General features: G+C 53.1%; 1 long non-coding RNA gene across 1 annotated transcript; it reads right to left on the bottom strand.

The window, feature by feature from the left end:
• Nucleotides 1-7,362: 7,362 nt before the first annotated feature.
• LOC135967602 (uncharacterized) lies at nt 7,363-9,997 on the bottom strand. Its single transcript, XR_010581749.1, has 3 exons — nt 9,033-9,997; nt 8,312-8,433; nt 7,363-7,646 (listed from the first exon to the last, which is right to left on the bottom strand). It is a non-coding gene; the product is annotated as an uncharacterized lncRNA (long non-coding RNA).
• Between the last annotated feature and the right edge of the window lie 6,604 nt (nt 9,998-16,601).

The raw sequence follows: 16,601 nt of genomic DNA, 5'->3' as shown, positions 1-16,601 counted from the left end.
AGCTGAACGCTGGTTCTCCTGCTTCTTGGGTATGGACCTGAGGGGAAGACTCACTTTCACATTTGTAAAGTGAAGTTGCTAATATCAGCCTTGAAGGACTCCTGAGAGAATTATGGCAAGTAGCCAGTGTGATCACTTACCACAGACGCTGGCCCACAGAGGAGGTTCATAAACACTGAACAGATGCAAAACCTGGAACACGGCACGGGAGGTGCAGGTCAACAATCCTGAAAAATAAAGGGAAGGGAAAGGAAAGATATTTTCTCCATATCTTAAAATTTTTTTTTCAAAAACTTTATCAGGACAAAATGGAAGCAACTAGTTGAATTTTGTTCCCCAGGCCAACACTTACACACACACATGCACGTGCACACACACATGCACGCACACATGCACACACATGCACGCACACACACACTCATGCACACATGTGTGCACACGCGAACACACACGCACATGCACACACATGCACCCACACGCACATGCACATGCGCACACATGTGCACAGATGCACATGTACACACACACACAGAGACATGCACACACAGACACACACGTGCACACCCACATGCCCACATGCACGCACACGTGTGCACACACACGCACATGCACGCAGACACACATGCACACACACACACATGCACACACATGCACGCATGCACACACACACCACACACACATGCCTGCACCTCTGCACAGGGGGGGCTGATCATCCTTGCAGCAACGTGGTTCGGACAATTCCCTTATGGAGATACTCCCCACCTTGGTATTCTGCTCATAGAGTCTGCACATCTCTCTCACTGAGAGGTCAGCCTGAGAAGTGTGTTCTCCCTCCACTGCATGGATTGGCTCCACCTTAGCAAAGAGAGCCCCACAGTAAGTTTATTTTATCACAGGTTTCGGCCCATGACAAGTGCGACCAAATAGCTGGCCCTGGCAAGGGTGTGCCAGGGCACCTTGCAGACATTCCTTGATGCCTCTGTTTATTTGTTGGCTCCTTAACAGGTAAAATACTTCATCTTCCAAGACCACTGTGACTGCGTTGGTTAAGTTTAGCAGTGTGCTGTGTGAATGTGCAGTGCTTCTATTATTAAGCTGACATAAGAGAGGTAAATATTTCCCCAGTGACATGCAGCAGCCTGGCATCCAGGGACTCCTCTCCCAAAAGCCTTTCCAAATAGGGAAGCTTGCAGCACTCTAAAAATGAATCAGGGGACCCCAAAGAATTTGTGGATTTGAAAATATTCAACACATGCTCGAAATACCTTTCCTGTGAGGTATTCAGAAAGAACTGAAGTCTGAATAGGAAGATCTTGTGATCACAGAAAGTACAAAGGGCCGGCTGCACCGCCAGCCCCTTGATTCCCTGGCCAGGCATTTAAGGAAATTGCCTTGCACCTGTGTCCACTACTGTGTCCTCTGGGCACTGGCATTGTCAGTTTCAGATTCAAAAGTCTCGTGATGCTAGCTCAGGAACTCCAACTCATTGGGAAACACAAGAAACATTTCTCTTCCAAAACGCCTTCAAAAATTTCAAAAGTAATGAATGGCCTGAACGTTCAGAGAAAGTAAAAGAGTATAGTACCTAATATTTATTGAGCATTCACTATGTTCTGGGCACTGGGCTTAAATTGTCTTATTTGATCTCACCACCATTCAACAACATAAAGATAGTTACCAATTTCTTTTCTTTTTTTTTTTTTTTTTTACAGCGTCTCGCTTTGTCTCCCAGGCTGCAATACAGTGGCGTGATCTCGGCTCACTGCACCCTCCACCTCCCGGCTTCTTGTGCCTCAGCCACCCCACTTGGCTAATTTTTGTATTCTTAGTAGAGACGGGCTTACTCCATGTTGGCCAGGCTGGTCTCGAACTCCTGGCCTCAAGTATCTCCCTGCCTCGGCCTCTCAAAGTGCTGGGATTGCAGGTGTGAGCCACCACGCCCAGCCCCAATGTCAGTTTTCATTCATCCCTTCAGTAATAACAAATACGTATCGAGTGCCTACTGTGTACAACAGGGTGCTAGCTGCCAGGCATGTGGCAGAGAGCAAGACGATATCCCTCCCCTGGTGGGGCTGATAATCTACGGGAAGGAGACAGACCGCAGCAAAAGTCACAGTGTGATGATACTGTGTCGGGCGGTGGTAAGCATCTCGGAGAAAAAAGGAAGCAGGCTTTGGGGTACAGGCAAGAGAGCAGGGGCAGGAAGGACTTCTGGGAGGAGAGGGCATCTGAGCACGGACCTGAGAAAAGGAGGCGCAGCCAGTCTGGATGTGGGGGAAGCTCGCCTGCTTTGGGGACAGCAGTGCTCTGGCCTGGACGCAGGAGGTTACAGAGGACTCGGGTGGAGAGCAGGGAGCGAGGGCTGAGGGCCAGGTGGACACTGGGGAAGCAGGTAGGGCCTGACCATCAGGGTTCGTGGGGAGGCGTGACATCTTGGACATTATGGTGTTTAGAGCATTCCAGAATTTTCAGTTCCATGATATTTCACTCTTTTAAAAAAATGCTGATCACACGCCACAGAGCTGACTTTACGACCAAACATACCATCAGAAAGCCACACTCTTGCAGGGAACCCTTGCTCCTGAATTATCCTTATCAAAATACAGACTTTAGAAAAGAGATATAGCAAGTTTGTTCTTTGTACAGAGGCAGAAGAATTGACGCAAAATGATCCTGTAAATGGAGCCAAAGAATGACCGCTTGATATTTTACCTTCTAGGCCTGTCATGTTATAACTAAGGTAGTCTGCATGGCTCGAATGCCCATGAATGGCAACTGCACGGACTATCGGGTTTGCCAAGAAGCCGTGAGCTGTCAGACCCACCCTGTCCCTGGCAGGCAGCTGACTGCTCCAACCCTCGTGTCAGCTCCATGATCGCAATGCCAGGCATTTGTTGGCACCAGCCCACAATAACGGGACAGAGGAATTTAGATCTACAGATGCTCTTACAGGGGAAACGGCTCCCTCGAGTCCTACATCTCCAATTCTGGTTGGGTTTACGGCAGTTCTTATCTCATTCTTCTTATGGCACTCCTCTCTGTGCCTGCTAATCACAGAATTCCTGGGTATTAAAAGAATATGGAGAGTCACATCCTGGAACCCCATGCTGCCATGGAGGGTCACGCCTGAATTCCCCAGAGCAGACGAACACAGTCTCCAGACAGGGTCACGCAGCATCCACCAACACACTTGGCCCTGGGTGTCACCACCCTGTCATACAATCCTTCCTGGAAATGGAAGCGGGTTCTGCTATTTCTCTATTACTTCTAGGCTCACTTTTGAAAAACAGCCCATCATCAGCTGCCACCCTCACCTTTCCAAAACCACACGGTCTTCATTTCTCATGATTGACAGTATGGAAGACTTGAGTTTGGGCACAAAGACCTGTGGATCCAGCCCTGGAGGCTCATGTGGACCTTGAAGGTCCACTGAGCCAGGGCCTCCCCAGAGCTGGGGCCAGAGGCCTCAGCTTCCAGCCAGGGCCTGGGACAGGCCAGGTAGCAGCTGCTGGCTGGACAGCTTCTCGTCAGGTTCCCTGCCAGGAGGTGAGCTGGCTCCACGCTGATCTGGGAACATCTTGTCCACTTCGATGCTTTTGGACAGGACTTTTGTCAGAAACCACCCAGCCGCTACCCAGCCCCCAATCACCCTGCTGCGGTTTAGGCCCACCTCCTCCAGCACCCTCCTGCAGTGGGCATCCGTCTCCCCTGCAGGAAGCTGTGTCTTAGCGACTCATGGGGAATTTAAATGAAATGCCCTGGGGTATATCTCGGCCCTATGAGTGTCACTTGGCAGTGGTGGACTTCAGCCCACTGAAGAGTCCCAGGGCTATGATGGCTTCCAGGGAGAGCTGCGGAACTGCGCACGGTGATATGCAGAGGTGCTGCGGCTGCTCTCCAGCTGTCCTGTTCTCCCTGTAGCCTCACTGTGCCTTTCTGATCCACTCCATGTGCAAAGACACGGTGAACCACACAATAGGACCACGCTGCCAAACATGTGATCCCACAGCACATCCGTTGGTGTTCCGTGGGGCCCCTGAGTAAAAGGGCAGGAGCTCACACTGCCTGTCTGCTATGGCAGGGCGGTGGAGGGAGGCTGCAGGAGGGAGGGCAGGGCGGTGGAGGGAGGCTGCAGGAGGGAGGGCAGGGCGGTGGAGGGCAGCACTGCTGGGGGGCGACTGTAGGGAAAGGCGGAGGTGCGCAACAGAGGCCTGCTTTGCAGCGGGAGACTTGGAAGCCGCTGGGCCGCAGAGAGCAGACCCACGGACAGGACTCCCTTCCCACATTTGTGGGCGTTTTGCTTCTCTTTGCTTTTGTGACGTTGCTCAGGGCCCGCAAACAATTCTTTTTGAAGAATTGTCTTTCCGTCTGCTTGCTTTTCCTCTGCTTATTGAGTACGTTGATTCATTGAGGTGACTGAGCTGTGAGCAGTTTCCCACTGGACACCAAAATGTACACGTACCGCAGACAGTGTACATTGAATCTCCCATGGCCGCTAAGTGTGTGTGCTGTCAATGTGGGTCAGACATATGTGCCCAAAGTGTCTCTAAGTGTCCATTTTTCACACTACCCGCACATATGCAGAGGAGATGCCGGAGAGAATTTCTGTGTGTTCTCTCTGTCTCCCACGTCTCATGTTTTAGAAAAGTGTCCTGTGAGCCTGTGAGAGGCTGTGCGTGTGTGTAGTGTAGGATGTGTGTACGGGTATGCTGTGGGTGTGCATTGTGTGTTCGTTGTGTAGGGTGTGTGGTGTGCTGTGTGTGTGGTATGCTGTGGTGTGTGCATAGTGTGGTATATGTGTGATATGGTGTGTTGTACATCTGTGTGGTGTGTGTGGTTTGTAGTGTGTGGTGAGTGCTGTGGTATGTAGTGTGTGGTGTGTGGGGTGCGTGTGGTGTGGGGTGTGGTATATGGGGTATATGGCATTTGTGTGTGTGTGCATACAATGTAGTATGCACATGGTGTATGTGGTATGTGGTGTATGTGTGATATGTGGTGTGTGTGTAGTATAAGGTGTGTGGTGTGAGTATGTGGTATGTAGCATATGTATGCTCTGTGTGGTGTGTGTGGTATGTGGGTGTGGTGTGTGGTGTGTGTGCTGTGTGGTATATGGTATGTGTGGTGTGTGTTTGTATGTGGTACGTGTATGTATGTGGTAGATGTGTATGTGGTATGTGCAGTATGGTGTGGTGTGTGTGGTATGTGGTATATGTGGTGTGTGGTGTGTGTGCTGTGCATGTGGTATGGGGTGTGGTGTGTATGTGGTATGTGGTATGTGTGGTGTGTGGTATGGGTGTGTGGTGTGTGTGTGTGGTATGTGGTATGTGTGGTGTGCTGTGTGTGCTGTGTGTGTGGTTTGGGTATGGTGTGTGTGTGTGTGGTATGTGGTATGTGTGATGTGTGATGTGTGGTGTGTGTGATGTGTGTGATATGGTATGTGGAGAGATGTGTGGTGTGTGGTGTGTGTGTCTGTGTGTGTGGTATATGCTATGTGTGGTGTGCTGTGCGTGTGTGGTATGAGGTGTGTGGTGTGTGTGTGGTATGTGTGATGTGTGGTGAGTGATGTGTGGTGTGTGGTATGGGGTGTGAGGTGTGTGTGCGTGGTATGTGATGTGTGTGTGGTATGGGGTGTGTGTTTGTGTGTGTATGATATGGTATGTGGGGAGATGTGTGGTGTGTGTTGTGTGTGTGTGGTATGTGGTATGTGTGGTGTGTGGTGTGCTGTGTGTGATGTGTGTGTGTGGTATGGGGTGTGTGTTTTGTGTGTGTGTGTGTGTGATATGGTATGTGGGGAGATGTGTGGTGTGTGGTGTGTGTGTGTGTGGTATGTGGTATGTGTGGTGTGTGGTGTGCTGTGTGTGATGTGTGTGTGTGGTGTGGGGTGTGGTGTGTGTGTGTGTGTGGTATGTGTGATGTGTGGTGAGTGATGTGTGTGTGGTATGGGGTGTGTGGTGTGTGTGGTATGTTGTGTGCATTAATAATTCCTAGGCTCGGAGCTCTCTTCCCAGGGTCACTGGGTGACCCAGGCATTCCTTGAGCTGGACATGTCCACTGAGGGTTGGAGTGGTCTAGCACTCCCTCCCATCCTCTGAACAGTCCCCTTCACTGTCCGAGATGGTGCCTTCCTCCAGCAGACACAGGCCGGGCTCTGCAGCCCAGAACATGCATCGCTTTCACAGCCTCCTCACAGTCCTGTTCAGTGGCACCCTGCAAACCTCGGCTTTATGATCCTTGTGTCAAGCACATGGAAACTGGTCATAGCACCAAAAAAATGTCTGCTGTGAGATAGGTTTCTTCTGTTCACGAGGGCACCTTGGGGTTACACTTTAAACTCCTTTCTCGACTGCAACCACACTGTGGGCACACTGGTTAAAAAGAGTGTACGCACATCTGCACGCACACATGTTTGTACAACACACACGTCTCTGGGGTGCAGAGCTCTGCACCGGGGCCTCTTCACACCAACGTGTGAATGATTATGAGCTTCGAAACCTTCCCAGGAAGCCACGTTTTTGAGCACATCTCTGACTCCCAGTGCAGTGAGGTGAAGTCAGAACTCCCAGGTGACTCTCGCCACCAGGACTTCCCGGGGGGCCTACACCACTGCTTCTCCAAGGTGGCTCGCTGACCACAGGCATCACCAGGGCCGCTTGCCACGTGACGCTGCCCCTGCCCAGGCCACACCCTCCAAAGCAGACTCTCTGTGGACAGGACCCTGATCTGAGCTCCAACAAGCTCCCACGGCGAGCTTGAGCTCCCACACCATGGGTAGAAGCAAGGGAATTATGGCCTGGAAGCCTGGCAAGCGGAGATGGGGGAGAGTGCTGCTTCTCATTTTCCTTAAACAGGAGCAGGAGCAGCTTCTACCGGGGTCCCATGCTTCAGAAGGCCCCACCGGGAGCCCACGCCCCTCCCTTCCAGGAAAGGACCCCCCTGTTCTCTGCACAAATGCTCTGACCATTTCCGTGGCCTGCTCAGGCCTTTCCGGTTCAGACACATCTTGCACAGTTGTATGCTCCTTGGGTGGTCAGGAGGCAGCTGTGTCCAAGAGTGTGGACACAGCTTGGATGTGAGTGGCCGTAGGGCCTGGCCAGAGAGTTGCCTGGCGGGGAGAATTGGCCGGCTTTCTAGCAGGCCCCACCCTGCCCCAGGCTGAACTGCACACATGGGCTGGATTCCCCGTTGCTCTGTTGTAGATAAAGGGAACTTCACCCTATGCACACCTCGATTTCTGGTATTTGCCTCCCAGAACTGGAAAAGAAAACATTTCTGTTGCTTTAAACCACCCAGACTGGCATGTTCTGTTACAGCAGCCCTAGGAAATGAATGCAGAGGCCTGTTGTGTTATTTGCACATGATTTGTCCTGCTGTAAGCAGTGGTTGTCAAAAGCGCGGTCCCCAGACCAGCACCATCAACATCCCCTGGGATCCTGTTGACAAAACAAGTACCAGCCCCAGACAAAGCCATTACATAAGAAAATTGGGGCGTGGGGGCAGCAGAGCCCTCCAGAGGATTCTAACGCTGCTCCAATTAGCACCGCTGGAGAACGTGGGATGTCAAGGAAAGGGCAGGATAGGGACAGGAGGATGGCCCTGTAGGGGCCTGCGGCTGCTTCCGGCGGCATCCCTGGACAGCTGTGCTGGGCCTGTTGGCAGGAGGGAAGGCGGTCAGGCCTGAGGGGTGGGTGTGCATACCCCACAAGGTGTCATCAGCTCCCAAAACTGGAGACACTTAACAATGTACCATCACACCTGTTTGTGGCCCCACATTTTGTTCTGCAGAACTCCTCGTGCCCTGTGTCTTGGGCCTTATAGAATAATCACAGTCCACGGCCAGTTTGGGTGGACAGTGGAAACAGTGCCAGTGGGGCGCTGTCACAGCCACGGAAGGCCATGCCCTTCCCCGCTGGCTCCCAAAGGACGCATCCCCAGAGTTTCTGCACAATGGCACGGCATGGCAGGCAAGGCCCCAGCTGGCTCCCAGTTGTGCCAGGCCCCCTTGGCTCCGTGACTCTGCACATGGTGTCCCTGTCTGCTAGACTGTTCTGTGCTCACTGAGTCATCCTGTAAAGCAGCACTCCCATGTCACCTCCCCTCGGCTGTTCTCTGTGCCCGCTGCCTCCGCTGCTCGTTCTATCTCAGCATGCTGCAAGGCCCTCAAGAGATCCACCCACACAGCCACCTCTTTTCCAACTGGCATCCTCCCAGCTGCCCCACTTTGTTCTCCTGGTGGTCCTCTCCCTCCCAGAATCACCACTTCTGTTCACTATATTACTTAATCATTGAGTTTCAGGATACACTTAGCACGTACATGAACAGCCAGAAGGAAAGCCGACTGTTCCTCTTAGAAGCCCGGGTTGGTCACTCTAAAGTGGTAACAATCTCCAAATAATTCCTCAAACCCCGATTCCTTCACTGCTGTGGACACACAACCTGTGGAGATCGTATTCCTTGCTTTAACTGCCACTTAGCAGAAAAACAGAAGGTGAAAGGTCGTTTGGGTTATGGATGTGGTAACTTTTGAATACAAGGTCACCTCCCTGGTCCCATGACAGTCCCAAAGCCAGGTCCACCTCGAGCTGGAGCAGAACCAACCTCCTCCTTCTCCCCGCCTTCTCTGGGCAGAGACACACACTGGTCCCTTGGGGCACTGGGCATAAGTCTATTGGCAAGGACTCTGAGGCACTTTCTGCCAAGCACAGGGCCTGCAGAAATGGCCGAAGGAGGGTGCTTTTCCTTCATCCCCTTGTCATGCACACTCAGTGGAAAGTTTCTTGGGCTCCTTCCAAAATAATTGGTGTTTTAGGAAGGAAAAGACAGATCAACAATCTGGGCTGGATGCTGAGTTGGGTCCTGAGACTGGGGGCCTGGAGCGCCTGAAGAGACATGCTCCCTGAGGAATCTTGGTGGCAAATATAGCAAGGCCAGCCTCAGGCATGGGCTTGGGAGGCGAGGTGGGGCTGCTCCCTGGAAAGCAGCCGCTGCCTGCTCAGGCCTGGGGAGGAAACGAAGCTGTCTGCTCATTCACTCACCTGCCAGCACGCACAGAAGGCAGACGGGGAGGCAGTTTCACCGAGAGACCATCTGTGCGGGTCAGCTGAGGCCGCGGTAATAATGTGCCACAGACCTGGCAACTTAAACAGCAGAGCTGTATCGTCTCACATCTCTGGAGGCTGGATGTCCAAGACGAGGCTGTCGGCAGGGCTGGTTCCTTCTGAGGCCTCCCCTCGCCTTGCCGATGGCGTCTGCTCCCTGCACGCTCACATGGTGGTCCCTCTGTGTGTATCTAATCTCTTCTTCCCAGGACAGCAGTCCTATTGAATCAGGGCCCACCATAATGACCTTATTTTACCTTACTCACCTCTTTAATCACCCTGTCTCCAACTACACTCACATTCTGAGGTCCTGGGTTCAACTCCAACATACAAATTTGGGGGAACAGAGTTCAGCCCATCTCATCACCCCAACCCTCAGCTGGAGGGCAGCGTGTCTACCCATCTAGGAGGTCACCCTGTTTCTATGTGTGAGAAGCCCAGGTGGTTTTGGGGAAAGGTCATAGCACCAGCCTGCAATGGTGCACGGAGCAGGGGCCGAGGTTGCTGATACCCTGGGCTGGCCCCGTCTTCAACTTAAAAGCAACGCGTTGAGAGGCTCTCTGAACTGTACACCATGTTCTTGGCCACCTGACAAGGGGAGAAATAGGACAAAGAAAGTTGTGTGATGAGGCAGGGGATCTTCACATGCACAGGGCAAGACGGGGCTGGGATGGGGGACTGAGCTGATCCCCGGAGGGGAGGAGGGAGTGTCACACCCTCCAGATCCTGAGCACCATCCTCAGCCTGCTGGGATGGCCTCCTCCCCTCTGGAGCTCACCTATCCTGCACCACTTTCTGGGCACATCCATGCTCGGGGCAGGGGGAAAGGAGCAGATTCTCTGGCCCTTATGGTACCTGAGCTGATCCTAAGCAGCCAGTTTGGACCTGCACCAGCCTGATTGACTTCAAGATGTAGCCGGACCACAGATGGTGGCCTGCCTTCTTCTCTGTATGTCCTTTCTTATGCACGTAGATCTGAAGCCCTTTGCAGTAATTTTTAAAGGGGAAAAAATAATTTTTAAAAAAATGGCATGGAGCAGCCAGGCATGGTGGCTCACGCCTGTAATCTCAGCATTTTGGGAGGCCAAGGCGGGCAGATCACAAGGTCAGGAGATCGAGACCATCCTGGCTAACATGGTGAAACCCCATCTCTACTAAAAATACAAAAAATTAGCCAGGCATGGTGGTGGCGGGCATCTGTAGTCCCAGCTACTCGGGAGGCTGAGGCAGGAGAATGGCGTGAACCCGGGAGGTGGAGCTTGCAGTGAGCCGAGATCGCCCCACTGCACTCCAGCCTGGGCGACAGAGCCAGACTCCATCTCACAAACACACACACAAAAAAGAAGAAAAAAAAAGGCCATGGAGCAATGGGCAAGTCAGTCTGAGAAGCTGAGAAGGTGTGGAGTGGGGAGGAGAGATTGGGGAGGGCCCTGCCGAGGGTGAGGCACCCCGAGAAGGAGAGGGAGGCCCTTGTGAGTGAAACCCATGTGTGCGGGGACACGGCAGAGCTGGGAGGGGCAGGGGGCAGGGCTCACCCATTTTATTTATTTACTTACTTATTTAGTCTTTTTTAAATTTTACTTTTTCATAAAACGTTTTTAACTTTTTTCTTTCTTTCTTTTTTTTTTCTTAAGAGCTCGTTTCCCTCCATGTTGCCCCTCCTGGCCTCAAGCGATCCTCCCACCTCTGCTTCCCGAGTAGCTCCTCTTACAGGCACTTGCCACCGCACTTGACTGACGAGGAGTCTTTAGGCCTCGGGAGCTGCTGTCCCCGCAGTCCTGTGGACTCGTACGGATGATGAAGTAGCCAGCTGGAAGGCTTCAGGATAAGAACTGAGCATACGCCTGCCCTTCTGTCACCAAAGGCAGGTGTGGTAGGGGCCCACAGGATGCCTTAAACTTCAGCTCCGCAGATGGCAGGGGGGCGCATGGATGCCCTCGTGAGCTGCCAGAGCTGCCTTCCCCTGCCCTCAGCAGCCTTGGGCCCTGCACAGCTGGCACTCTGGGGGGTCTGTCGAGCAGTAAGGAGGAATCCGACTTTTGAATAAAGAGGGGAAGGCCAGCTGGCTGCAGTTCCTAAACATGCACTGAGGGCCTCTCCAACCGAGGCAGGAGACCTCCACAGTGTAACTCACATGGCTGCTGACTGCTTCCTGACAGAAAAAGAGTAGAAGAAAAAAAATTAAAGTGAAGAAAAAAAGGACAGAGCAAGAGATCAGTGCGGAAGCTGTCGAGCAGTTTTTCTGTGTGTTCACAGCTTCTAAGAAGCAGCAGAATTACAGGGCACACACAGGACTTCTCGGTTGCCGCGGGCACAGACGCTCAGCAGGAGCAGGTGAGGAGCTGGCCAGGCCTCGGGTAGCCGCTGCCTGGACGCCCGGGGAGATGGTCTGCCCATGTCCCTCCGGACACAGTGACAGGCCACACTCTAGGAGGCCCCCATCTAGATGTTCCTCAGACTTCAACCCCAGCATAAACCCAAACAAGGCCGGGGTTGAAGGAGGTCACGTCCTAACAGAAACTTGGCAGTCAGCTGTCAGGGAGCATTTGGCCATGCGAACCAGACTCATGGATTTACACAACAAACAGGACATGCCCAAGCCTGGTTGTTTAGATTGCTCCTGCGTTTACGTTTTAATTGTAGAATTCAGGCCTCCTCCCTGGATGCCCTGAACACAGCCCAGCCTGGGCTGACTCGCACTGCGGGAGCAGATCCTATCACCTTCCTCAGGCTGGGCCTTTGTTAACATTGGCTTTGTAAGCAGCCTGCTTCAGCATCCAAGAGGCGCTCAAGGGTCTGCCCAGAGCAGGAGGATGTGCAGTAGGGCTGCTGCTCGCCCAGCCCCATCGCCCAGACCTCTCCATCAGGTGCTTCCCCGAGTGAAGTGGAGTGTTCCTGAGAGACCTGGGCAGGAGGAGGCAGGACTAGTTAGGGCCTGTGTCCCTGTGTGTGGACAGAGGGCTGGGCCACGCCTGTCTTTTGTGCTCTTTGTTCACTAATAACTGCTTGCCAAGCATCTGAGACTGCAGGGGACGTGCGTGTGAGAGGCATAGTCCTGGCTCTCTTCATGTTTGCAGCCGGGTAGAGAGAAACCCAGTGCCAGGCCGGAGATGTCACATTCAGAGAAATGGTGACGGCGGCCGTGGAAAGTCCAGAGGAGGCCATGCTGAAGGGAGCCATCCCCTGTGTGGATGAGATCCTCCCAAACTGGGCACCTCCGGGCAGCTTTCAACCCAATCAGTAGAGTTTATTTCCAGTTCAGTGGGGTGCCCCAGTTAATCCAGTTTGGGAAGAATCTCCTTGTGTTTAGGAAAGGCTGTGCTCATACCTTGAAAGGGGGATTGGACCTCACAAGTTTTCATGAGGGTGTGGGGGCTCCAGGTCCCCCAAAATTCTCCAGACACTTGCTTAATTTACTACCTTAAGGAGCCTCTGAGCAGCACTAGGAGAACTGAGGAGGATTCTCCCATTTCACAGATGGAAACTGAGGCTGGGGCCGTCCAGGGGTGGCCCAGGTCACAGGTGAGCTGGGAGAGACAAGATCCTCGGGGCCCATGCTCAGCTCAGCACTGCCCTGAGGAGTCAGGAAGGGGCTCCAGAGAGCACACGGGCAGGTCCTCAGCCCGACCCATGATGCCACATCCATGACAGTCAGACCTGTCGACAGTGATGAACTGGAGAAGAAATAACCTTTTTTACTTGTCTACTTTATGCCTGAGGCTTTATGTGCATTAACTTATTCAATGATCACACCATCCCCATGAGATGGGTAAGGTTAACCTTGGGAAACTGAGCTTTCTAGGAGTAAGTAACCTGCTGTCATCACATGGAAAATGACAAACAAGAGAGGGAAACTCAGTCCTCCCTGGGCCCACGGTCCACCCTCCACACTCATGCTGCCTCATGGTGCTCAGAGAACTCTGGCAGGGTTTGGGGTGGCGAGAGGGAGGCCTGGCATCCCTCCAAGGACTTTGAGACTCTCAAGTGCAGGTTCCCAGACCTGCAGCATCAGGACAGAAATCCAAGACTCCAGTGTGAGCCCACAGCCCTCCAGGTGAGAAGAGCTGGGAGAGACAGCCCAGCCCAGCAGGTGGAAGCCCTGTGGGGACAGTCCATTCCCTGGGGAGTGCAGAGCACTGTTGACAGGTTGACCTGGCCAGAGCAGGCCCCACACAAGCCGCATCCCCCTTCTGCCTCCTGCAACCTCTCTCTGGGCTGTGGATAGAGTCAGGTGGGTCTGGGACCCCACCGTAGGAGCAAGTGCAGGCAGGCTGGGTTAGCACAGGCGGGCAGGAGAAACAGAACCAGGGCCTGTCTCAGGCCTGGCCACTGGGGTGGGCTCCGAGACACTCTGCCCAGGCAAGGAGGGACAGTCACCAGGCACCTGGCCCCAGCTGGGGGACATCTGATCACCTCTGCTCTGTACAGTACACAGAGTAGAATGTGGGACAGATAATTCCAGGGAGCTGCCCTTTCTAATTAGGTGGTGAAGTCAGCATGAACTTCAAACAGGGCAAAAATAGGATCCTAAAAATAGCCCTGGGGGAACTGTGAGGGGAGCTGGAGGTGCTGCTTGGAAAGTTCCGGGGCCTGGGCAGGACAGTTCCCACGTGGCCTCCAAAGCAAAGGGAAGCCTCAGCTGACCCCAGCAGACCTCCAGATGCAGCGAGAGCCCGGAAACTCAGGAAGTGGGGCGGGTCATGTGATGGGAAAATTGCTCAGGGCTTCAGGGGTACGAGTCTGCACACTTGTGGCCCAGGGAGTCTTTCTCACGGTGCCATCTGCTTGATGGCTCTTTAAATATTGCACTGGGTTGCACACATGCTCCTGTATGCATGGGCTTGCTGTTGCAGGTAGAAGTGTATGTGTTTATCATTGTTTAGCAGGGACGTGGTGGCTCGCCAGGCCTTCCAGACACTCCCTACGCAGAGTGCGGTCCCTGCACCAAAGCGATGGCAGCACCCAAGAGCTGGTTAAAACCACAGGCTCCAGCCTGCCGCAGACCCTCTGAGACAATACTCACATTTCCACAGGGTCCAGGGGTGACTTGGTGTCCAGGAAAGAGTGAGAAGCCGGCTGCAGGTGTTCAGAGGTATGCCCCAAAGCACAGGGCTGGGGCTGAGGGTCTCATGGGGTTTTCCTGGGGGTCCAGGCCCCAGCACACAGAGGCTGCTGTAGGCAGGGGGTCGGGGATAGGGACCTGAGGTGAGGCTGTTGGCTGAGCAAGGCCTGGAAGCTGGCCAACCCTGTAATGAGAATGCTCAGAGTCTGGTCCAGGCGTTGGCCCAGGGCTCCTGTTGGCAAGCAGGCAGGTGTCTAGTAGTGCGGGGATGCCTGCCAGGGCTGTCTGGGACCCCTGATGTCACTGTAACACACAGAGGCACTCCTGAGTTCCCAGCTCCTGCACACTGAGAGAGTCCCAGCTCCACCGGACCTTCCGAAACACTTAGCAAAGCTCCTACTACACCATAGGATGGGCCCCCACAGGGAGTGAGACGGGTAGCCTCCTTCACTCCCAGGCTCCCAGGCCTGCTGGGGGACAGATGCCTTGGTGTTGTCAGTATTGCAGTCACCCTTTCCAGCACAAGCATCATCCTATAAAATTCCCACCAAGCCTTTGTCTCCTTGCAGTCAGTTCCTCCCTTGCTGATTTGCCCGTTCTTTTCTTGCAACGTACTTTCCTACTTTCTCTAATAAATCAGCCTTTCTCTACCTACAACTGTCCTGGTAAATTCCTTTTACTGCCCATGCAACACTGACCCCAGACAGTTGCTACTCATGATATAAGCCACAATTTGTTTATGCTGCAGCATCTTTGTGCACATTTTTGGCAGATATATGCACTTATTTCCCTTGAGTATATTTCAAGAAGTGGGGTTGCTGGGTCACGGAGCATTCGTGGTAGGTGTTTGATGAGCCTTAGTGGACACCGCCTAACAGCTTTGCCCCAAGGAGTCCTCAGTCACTGGGGTCCTAACCAATCAGGAACACTAGGGGCAGTACTTTGATGGTCAGTTGGCTCTGGTGGATAATGTAGACATCCTCCTCTGTTGTCCAAGCCTGCATGGGGACAGCTGTGGGCCCAGCCTGGTAAGCCTGGGGTCCAACCTCTTAAAGCCCCATGAGCCAATGACTCTCTGAAACCCTGCCACCTCCCAGGACGCCTTGACTGTAAGCCCCTGTAACCCATGAGACCCTAGAGGTAACCCTTCCGTCCTGGGCTCTCTCCTTGTCCCCTTGGTTGTCCCCAGTTCACCCCCAACCAGAGGTGCTTTCTCTCTATTCTACCCTGCTCCCTCAGGGTGAACCCACATACCTCCTCAGGGAGTTTAGAATTGTGCAGATAAAGCTTAGAACAGAGCTGTTGTTGGGCTCAGTAACACAAACCCAGTGCAAAGGCCTGGCTTCTGTGTGGTGGCGTGTTGTGTTGTAGTGTGTTGTGTTGCAGTGTGTGTTCTCTTCTATTGTGCTGGGCTGTACCATATTGTACTGCATTGTGTTGTATTGTGTCATACTGCATTGCATTGTGCTGTATTATATTGAGCTGTATTATGTTGTGTCGTGTTATATCTTTAATGAGAAAAGACATGAGAAAAAAATTCAACTTAACATATGCACAAACCACCCTGGCACATCATCACCCCTTGAGTGTTCTTAGTGGCCCGTCAGAAGTAGATTTACCTGGTTCCAAGAAGACCAAGAAAGGCTCCCCAAGGGTCTGGCTTGGGGGTCTTCAACCAGAAGGACTTATGCACATCACCTCCATCCACTAGAAGCCACTCAGCAGCGGTCTTCACGTCTGGAGACACTTGGAAATCACCCTGAAAATTTAAACAAAGTGACATCCAGGTCCCAGCCCAGAGGCTCAAATTAATGTGTAGTAAGGGCCCAGAACCACCACCTTCCCTCATCTCCCTCATCTGTTCGCCATCTTCTGTAAGCCGCACATGGTTGGTGCAGTCACAAACGGAACCTTGTGTGGATGCATTCAATAGAACGCCGTCCTTCCACCGGGTAATGAAAGAGCCGTCACCAGGCTTGCAGCTGCCTGAGGCCTTAAGGAATCAATGCTTAATCCCTCAACATCAGCCCAGCATTCACCTTCCAGGCCCCATGAGTCCACTAAGGGGCCCTCTTTTTGGCCACAGCAACTTGTAGCAGACGACCATTCACAGGGAAAAGGTAATTAAAAGGTGGCCCACCCCTCAGCCATTCTTCCAAGGAAAGATAGCTTATTGTTTTCTCTGGTCGTGCACAGCTTTTCGGGGTGACTCTGAGCCAGGTGGCAGAGACCCACGTTGAGCACCCACACAGCGCTGCACTGGGGACTTTCAGAAGCGTGTGCTCAGGAAAGTGGGCACAGGGGTCCTCATGGAGCAAGGTCTACAGCCGCAAGAGCACCCAAGCCCACTGTGCGGGTGGGGATGCACGCACTGCTGCTCACCTCCCTCTGCGTTTCCTAAGGGTCCATGCACTGATTTCCTTTCCGTAGAACATACATCAAGG

This window comes from Macaca fascicularis, chromosome 15 (assembly GCF_037993035.2).
Source record: "Macaca fascicularis isolate 582-1 chromosome 15, T2T-MFA8v1.1".
Taxonomy (NCBI): domain Eukaryota; kingdom Metazoa; phylum Chordata; class Mammalia; order Primates; family Cercopithecidae; genus Macaca; species Macaca fascicularis.
Note: the sequence above shows the minus strand (reverse complement) of the source record. Positions and strands in the feature narration are given on the sequence as shown.